This window comes from Lagenorhynchus albirostris, chromosome 8 (genome assembly GCF_949774975.1).
Source record: "Lagenorhynchus albirostris chromosome 8, mLagAlb1.1, whole genome shotgun sequence".
Classification (NCBI taxonomy): Eukaryota; Metazoa; Chordata; class Mammalia; order Artiodactyla; family Delphinidae; genus Lagenorhynchus; species Lagenorhynchus albirostris.
Genome location: NC_083102.1, coordinates 6,673,613 through 6,682,040, shown reverse-complemented (window position 1 = coordinate 6,682,040; position 8,428 = coordinate 6,673,613). Strand labels below are relative to the sequence as shown.

Here is an 8,428-nt window from a genome sequence, read left to right as displayed (position 1 = left end):
AGGGGGCACCCGGATTTGAACCGGGGACCTCTTGATCTGCAGTCAAATGCTCTACCCCTGAGCTATACCCCCGCCACAGATTCCAGGTTCTTAACTTGCATCATGTCAGTATGTCTCAATATCCAGGTATGCTGTACACTGCAATTATCAGCCGTTCTCGGCGAGCTGGTGAGAACCTGCAGAACTGCATCCCTCAGCAACGCCCTCTGGTCACCAACCTCCCCTTCATTTCCCACAAAAGTGCTTACTTCTTGTTGGGTGGTTCCTCTACAGACTGAATGTCAGCTGTTTGTTTGTTTCCTTTTTTCTTCTGTGTGAAACTAATTATCCCTCATCCATCTGCTTTTTGTCCTGTGGATTTATACATTTTTATTGCTTTATTATAATTAGGAAAATGTTATTTCTAAAACCTGTATAAGTGAAAATATAGACATAAATAAAGTAAAATTAAATAGCTCTGACAGATATGTATTGGGTTGGCCAAAACGTTTGTTCAGTTTTCTCCATAAGATGTTACAAACTAATGTTTTGGACAACCCAATATTTTAGCAGGGAAAAAACACATTTTTCCCCCCAAGGAAGTAAAAAACTCAAACCATATCTCCAATCTCTGCAGCCTCAAATGTACTGTTTGCACTGTTAAATGTAGGTTTTTTTAAAAAAAAATTTATATTGGAATAGACTTGATTTACAACGTGTTAGTTTCAGGCGTACAGCTGTACAGGGTTTTAAAAAACATAAATATTCTGAATTAAACCCAGGATATTCATAGTTACTAAGGATTGTTCAAAATGTATATTTTCTCATTGTTTCTAAATTATGTACTTTCTTCCCTTACTATTTGGGTGTTACTTAAAAAATGTGTTGTAGCTAAGAATTATAATCCAAAGTACTAAGCACTGATAAACATATCCTTTTATACACATGAACCATGTATTTCAAAATTTTCTAAAAATTTGATGCTTTGGTGAGAAGTGCAATTGAATAATAAAGTTGTCTTTACTGACATTTTATAACATTATAAAATAAATATTTTTTAGATATGAAGAAAAATAACTTCCAATCTAGAATTCTGAACCCAGGTAAACTAACATTCAAGCAAGAGGACAAAATAAAGACATTTCAGATGTGCAGAACCAAGAGCATTTATTGGAGCAGAGCCTCACAGAAGGAGAAAGAAGGGAGATGAACCCGGGGAGAAATAGAAGAATGCAAAGTTGAAGGATGACTCCCCTGTGGTACCTTCTCTCCTGAGCTAGGGTCTGCTACTTGATATCTTCATTTAGAGATCCTGTACACTTCTCAAACCAAACATGGGCAAGAAGAAATTATTAGTTCTCACCCTTAACCTGCTCCCCACCTCTCAACTGTGTTGCCCAGCGAAGTAAAGGCACGATTCTCCCAGCGACTCTGCCAGACACCCGCCAGCCACTGTCAATTCATCCCTTTTGCATCCAAAGCCCACGGCAAGTCATGCCGGCTCTTCGGTAGGATGTATCAGCATCTGAGCCCATCTGGCCGCACACCATCAGGACTTGCGGTCAAGGCCCTACTGTCTGTGCCCCACCAAACCCACTGTCACACTCTCCTGACAGGTCTCCTTTCTCCCCGTCCATCTACTTCCACTAGGCACCAACGTGATCTTTTCAAACGTGAGTCAGATTCTGTGTCCCGCTTGGTTCGGCAGCTCCCTGCTCTGCTCGGAATGAAATCCCAAGTCCATCCTCCTTGGAACCCGCAGGAGCTGGCCCTGGCTGCTTCTCCCCCCAACCCCTTCCTTTCTTGTTCCCAGCGCTTGCCCCCAGCCGTACTGGTCTTTGCTGTTCTGCCAAAGCATGAAACACGCTCCACCTTGGAGCCTGGCACCTTTCCCTGGACACAGGCCGGGGCCCCTTCCCATCACTCACTGCTCCGTCCAGAGTCTGCTCAGCAGCAAGGTCTCCTCTGGCCGCTTTGTTTAAATTGCACCCCCTCATTTTTCAGCCCTTTGCTCTGTTTTTGTTTTTCTCACAGTCCCTCTTATGACCTGCATTACAGCAATATAGATTTTTATTAATTATCTGTCACCCTCACCGCGATGGAAGCTCCGGGAAAGCGGACCCTTCATCTGTTTTCTTCTGTGTGTCTGGCGCTTACTGAGCTCTCAGAACTATTTGTTGTATAAATGGATGAATAAACGTTAAACAAAGAAATGGATCAACACGCAGACAAAGAAGTTCACCCTCACCTATAGGGCGGGCGGCATGCAATCCGCGGAGGGGCTGGACAGAACACAAAGGTGGGGGAAGGGTGAATCTGCTCTCTGCTTGAGCTGGGACGTCACTTTCTCCTGCCTTCAAACCTCAGCGCTCCTGATTCTCCAGCCTCTGGACTCAGACCAGACCTTACACTATTGGCTATCTTGGTTCTCAGGCCTCCAAGCTTGGAAGGAGCTACACCACCTGCTTTCCTGGACCTCTAGCTTGCAGAAGACAGATGGTGAAACCTCTCAGACTCCATAATCACTGAGCCAATTCCTCATAATAAATCACTTTCATTTCTATATATAACTATATGCATCCTGGTGGTTCTGTTTCTATGGACAACCCTGACCAATATGGTGATTCTATGTCCTAATTTGCTTGGGACAGTCCCAGCTGATGCGTGTGGTCCCAGCATCAATATGAATAGCATCCCTTTTCTCTCGCAAAGGTTTCCTGGTTGAATGATAACTAGATGGTTCTCCAACACATGATGAAAGTGGAATTACAAGCTAGCGGGGAAAGGGCCAAATTGTTCAACAAATGGTACTGAAATAACTGGTTTTCCATATTAAAAACAACAACAACTACTACTACTTAAAAACCCTCACCACACAGAAAGGTAGATTCCAGATGAATTAAAGACCTAAATGTGAAAAAAATTTTTTTAATTATTTGAATTAAAAATAGGAGACTTGGGCTTCCCTGGTGGCGCAGTGGTTGAGAGTCCGCCTGCCGATGCAGGGAACACGGGTTCGTGCCCCGGTCCGGGAGGATCCCACATGGGCCCGTGAGCCATGGCCGCTGAGCCTGCGCGTCCAGAGCCTGTGCTCCGCGACGGGAGAGGCCACAGCAGTGAGAGGCCTGCGTACTGAAAAAAAAAAAAGGAGACTTTCAGGAACAGTTCTTGGAACTTTCCGAGATGCTGTTCCCAGGTTATATTCCTCAAATTTGGCTCAAATAAAATTTTCCACTTCTTTCATAAAAAAAAAAAAAAGGAGACTATCTTTATACTCTCAGGGAAGGGAAGGGTTTAACACAAAAGACACATACTATTTCTTAAAAAAAGATAGATTGATTTGTTTTCATCAAAAGAAAAAGTAACATATAATATTTTAAGATGAGTAACAGTTGTTTCCATGGAGAGAGGCATGATACCATTTGCAATCTTTCACCAAATTATCTTTATCTGGCTTAATGACAGCTAGCTTGAACCATAGGTCAGATTTCCAAATCTGATGATTTCATTTCATATTCCTTATTTCTGTTAAGTCATGATAACTTAAAGATCATAAGGTATAGTAGCAAGTGTTTGGTGATCCTGGCAGATAACTATGGTTACTCAAATTTCTCACTAAAGACTGCTCTCCACAATCACTCAGATATGAGGTTGACAAACACGTGGTCCTTAAACCTGGGAGTTGAGTACACCAACGTGGGAGAGAGCAGTGAACGTATTCCTAGTCCACTCTGGCTTTGGGAGGTATTTCCTTAGATTCTTCTGTAGCATTTGGATGTGGTTTTCACATATGCCTAGTAACACACCATTAGTTCCTGTCTCTACCGTGAATGAACAAAATCATCATGGACAGGGAATCAGCTAAACACAACTATTGAATTATTGTTCCACAAACAGGTCTTCTTAACCAAACAATGAAAAAGCATGGTATTAAAGCCCTGGAGTGATAGATTCTGGGTAGTCAAAATATTTGTACACCTGAGATATTCCACTTGTGCCTCAAGGCCATAGAAATGGGTCTTCTCAGCCTTTTGAAGAAATGTTTTAATCTCTCTCATTTCAAAAACTCACGCAAGCACTCTTAGCAGCCAATATTTGTCAGTGTGGAAATGCAGAATTGTGTATTCACTCCCATTTCTCCCATTTCTGTGGCCAGGATGCTAAAATGATAGCTCCTGGGGGTAGCCGGCAATCCTGTGTTCCTTGTCCTGTAGCTGCATGACTCCAATCTCTGCCTCTGTCTTCACACGGCCCTCTTCCTGTTTGTGTGCCCGTCTCTTCTCCTTTTATAAGGACACGAGTCATTGGATTAGGACCCACCCTAATCCACTATAACCTCATTTTAACTAATTACTAATAATATCTGCAAAGGCCCTATTTCTAAATGGGTCACTTTCCCAAGTACCGGGGTTAGCACTTCAACATACCCTTTGGGGGGCACAATTCAACCCATACAAAAGGCTTCCTGCTCCTGAGACACACAGAAGCAGCAGTGAGTTCCTGGAGTCTGAAAGTGGTGTCAAGAGTAAAAGGTACCCACTAGGGGTTGTTGACATGAGAGGGCTTGTAGCTCAGAGGCAAAACTTTCTGGCTACAGATCAAGAGGACACTGGTTCAAATTCACATCCACCTTATTTATTCGCTACTGTTCCTCACGAAGATGTCTGAGAAAGTGAACATGAGCTCAGAGGGAGAAAATAAAAACCTCAGGTAACACCGAGGCACTGCAGTTGTAAAATGTCAAGTTGTAAAATGCCTCTTGGAGAAACGTTCTTCTCTAAAATCAGAGACGATCAGAAACTGCTGCGTGGAATTTTATCAGTAAGAATGGAACTGCCCACTTTTCCCGGAGCTGATACCGTTCACCCGGTATCCCCGGAGCCCAGCACAGTTTCCAGCTCATGGCCAAGTGCTCAGAAACATGTGTTGCACATGTGTGCCCATTTCTTCTCCTCAAAGAGCACTGAAATCTCAGCTTCTGCTGAGGGTAACACAGTGCCCAGCACACAGTAGGACCCTAAGAGATGAAGGTTGAATAAAAGCTCCAAGAAACCTCCAAAGTCAAGGACGTGGCTGCATCTCTAGAGAACTCCAGGCTTCCATGTTCCAACCTGGATACTCTCCTTTGTGGGGCCGAAGATACCCTCTTGTCCTCTGTTTCCTCATCTGTGATACGGGAGTAATAACACAACCCCCTGGGGCTGGATTTTTCTGAGACAAACTGGGATCTTCAGCTCAAATTGTGCTGCTCTGGATGGAAGAGGTGGGTCTGCTCCTTGACTTGCTTGAATGAGTTTTCCCCATATTGGGGAGGGGGGCAGAAGCTTCTTAAGATTTAGCTTCCTAAATGGTAAACTGGGAAGAGGGCTAACCCAGGACAAAGAAGACCACCCTCGGGGCTCCCGGCAGGCACTGGGAGGAAAGGGAGAGGGTCTCAGGACACACGTCTTTGGTGGAGTAGAGGCACAGTGCTCGGTAAACCCACAGAAGGAGCAATGGTGAACAGGCGCCCTGGGTGTGACTGCGAGTGTGAAAGGGCCTGGTCACAGATGCATGGATCTAGAGTAGTGGTTCTCAAAGCATGGCCCCAGACCAGCAGCATCAGCATTACCTGAGAACTTGCTAATCAGAAACTTTCAGGGGGAGCCCAGTCATCTTTGTTTTAACAAGCCCTCCAGATGATTCTGATGCGCCCTAAAATTAAGAACCACGGGTCTAGAACAGATTTCAGAGGATGAGCAGTCTGATCGTGGTCCTTGGTTTTCATCCTGCCTCTTCCCACCAGCTCTGGCTGACCCTGCGGCAAGTGATACAATTCCTAACCCATCCCCTTCTTGGTTGTTTCAGTACCTAAGTCTTCCTGCAGGTGGCGCAGAAGAAGCCGATGTAGATCTGTGGCAGGTGTTCCTCAAAGTGGGGTCTCCCGACCCTCTATGAGGAGCTTGTTCCTAACCCCAGATCGCATCTGAATGTTTGACAAGCTCCCAAGAAGCACAGGAAATCTGAGGACTGGCCCAAAGGGTGCAGTCCACGAACCAGATCAAATCCTAGTGTCCCCATTAGCTTTTCCCTGTTGTTCTTGAGCTGCATGGCACTCTGCTCCGCTAAGCCCACATTCTAGCCCCCTTGATGGTCCCGAGTAATTTCTTCAGAGGCTCCCATTATGTAGTCTTTACATTTTCTGATGAATGGAAGATAGGGACAAGAGGAAGATGAGAGAGTCATTGGTTTAATTACAGGGTCCTGAACCCGAAGTCAGGAGGATGGATTCAGGTCCCGAGCGTATCTGTAAGGATCCGTGTGTGCTTGGGGGGACCAGTAATCCTGAATCTCTGTTTTCAGATCCCATTGCGAAGGGCACAGACTAGCGACCCTGAAGTCTCTTCCTGCTATAAATATCTGTGTCAGTGCTTTTCCAGAAAGAGCAGGGAGGTGGCTACAGGGAGGGGGAAACTGTTTCTTATTTTGCATCAAGGAAATAAAATTAAAGTGAGGCCAGCTTGGCAGCTTTCAGCAGGCCCAGCGTGATGAGTATCTGTGGCAAAGATTTATAGGAATGTTGGGCATGGCTGCACAGGTATAAGGTAGTACTAAGGCCTGTATCTACATCAGGGGGTATAGCTCAGGGGTAGAGCATTTGACTGCAGATCAAGAGGTCCCTGGTTCAAATCCAGGTGCCCCCTGCTGTCCTTCACTTTTGCTAGTTGGAGCTGGTGTTGAAGGCTCTGCTCCTTTCCCTAACCCCGGGCCGCAGTACACCGAGCCTTCTCAAATCTGGGAAAAAGTCCAGGGTAACTTAAAACCCTGTCACTGAGCACTACAACCCCAGAGTGATAAGTTCCTCCAACCCTGACTCTTTAATTTCACTTACCACAGGTCTTGTTCTACATAGGCTTGTTTCTACATGTTTTCATTGCCCTAAATCAGCGCTTGCTGGTTAGTGTTTAACAACCAGCTCTTGGGGTTGTTGCTACAAAGCACTGATTTGTAGTGTTTTCCAATTTCATGGTGTAAATAATCTCACCGTATCCAATGTCAAGCCACAAACATAAGATCACTGATCATGGAGTTGGGAAGACATGCTAACAAGTGACTCTCTGGCGTAAGCCAGCTTGAACACACCACTGTCCCTAATCCATCTTTTCTATAGTGGCATGGGCTCTGTGATCCGCCCCCTCACTCTATCCTCACGATGCTTACAGACATCAGAGCAGTGGATGTTATGGAATCATCCACTTACTTAAGACATATTTGAGTCCTAATCAATGCCAGACACAGGAAAGACAGAGCTCAGCAAGAACCGTTTGTGGTGAGCAAAGGAGTCAAATTAAGAAATGGTCGGGGGCTTCCCTGGTGGCGCAGTGGTTAGGAATCCGCCTGCCAATGCAGGGGACCCTGGTTCGAGCCCTCCCGCAACTAGAGAAAGCCCCCGCCCAGCAACGAAGACCCAACGCAGCCATAAATAAATAAGAAATAAATGGTCACATGAACGATAAGGATAGCTAGACAAAAGGAGTGTGCTAATCCCTTAAAGGATTTTAAAGTTTAGGGATTGAGACTGAGGGTGGCACGTTGGCACGAGCTAGAAAAAGGGACACCTATAAGGAGGAAGCTGACTTCAGCAAGATGATAGGACATAGGCCCAAATCACAGGTAAGGCACTTACCAAGGGGCTCTGTGGCCTTTAGGAATCCTGAGATCAGATGTTGAATTTTAAACTGTCCTTTTCCATGGCGTGAAACCTTGCGATATCTTCAGATCCTCAGGACAGTGGGCTACACAGACACGGGTCCTGTGTCAGTGATTCCTTGGGTGTGGAGGAGGGGGCTTTGCCCAGGTATGGGGCTGGGCAGGGACTGAGAGTGGTCTCCTGCGGCCTCTCCCTGGAGGCCAGGCCAAGATTGTCAACACTGTATCCCAAAGTTCTGGGAGGTGATCAGCAACAAGGCCAGCGGAGGCCCATGGAAGATTAGAGCGGCTACAGGGAACAACTCTGGGATTGCTGGGCCAGAATTCCCTTTCCCCAAAGAGTCCAGAGGAAGAGAACTGTCGGGGTGGGGGATTGGGGAAGGGCTCTCTGGGCGGCAGGCCCCTCCTCCTCGTTGGACCCGGCCTTCCTCTGCTCCTGTAAGCCTCTGTCAACCAGAGCAGGTTTGCCCCAGAAGCCCACCTTCTCCGAGCTGTCCTAACCGGGGTCCTCCAGACCAGGAATGAGGCTCGTTGGGTTCAGCCGGGGTCCTCTCCCCGGAGTCCGCCACCCTCCCCCAGCCCCACTGCTTCCTTTCTGACCTGGAGAATGGTGGGCTCACGCTTCGTTCATTCATCACATTTACTTGAGGGCCTACTACGTGTCAGGAACTTATGGGGTTACCACAATCAACAAGATAGACCAGCAAATAGTCACACAGATATAGCGGCACACGGGTCAATGCTATGGCGAGCGCGGGAG

At 46.3% G+C, this 8,428-nt stretch overlaps 2 non-coding genes across 2 annotated transcripts; one reads left to right on the top strand and one right to left on the bottom strand.

Moving 5' to 3' along the window:
• TRNAC-GCA (transfer RNA cysteine (anticodon GCA)) lies at positions 1–72 on the bottom strand. The gene has a single exon. It is a non-coding gene; the product is annotated as a tRNA-Cys (tRNA).
• Positions 73–6,590: 6,518 nt separating this feature from the next.
• On the top strand, positions 6,591–6,662 carry TRNAC-GCA (transfer RNA cysteine (anticodon GCA)). Its single transcript has one exon. It is a non-coding gene; the product is annotated as a tRNA-Cys (tRNA).
• Positions 6,663–8,428: the final 1,766 nt, after the last annotated feature.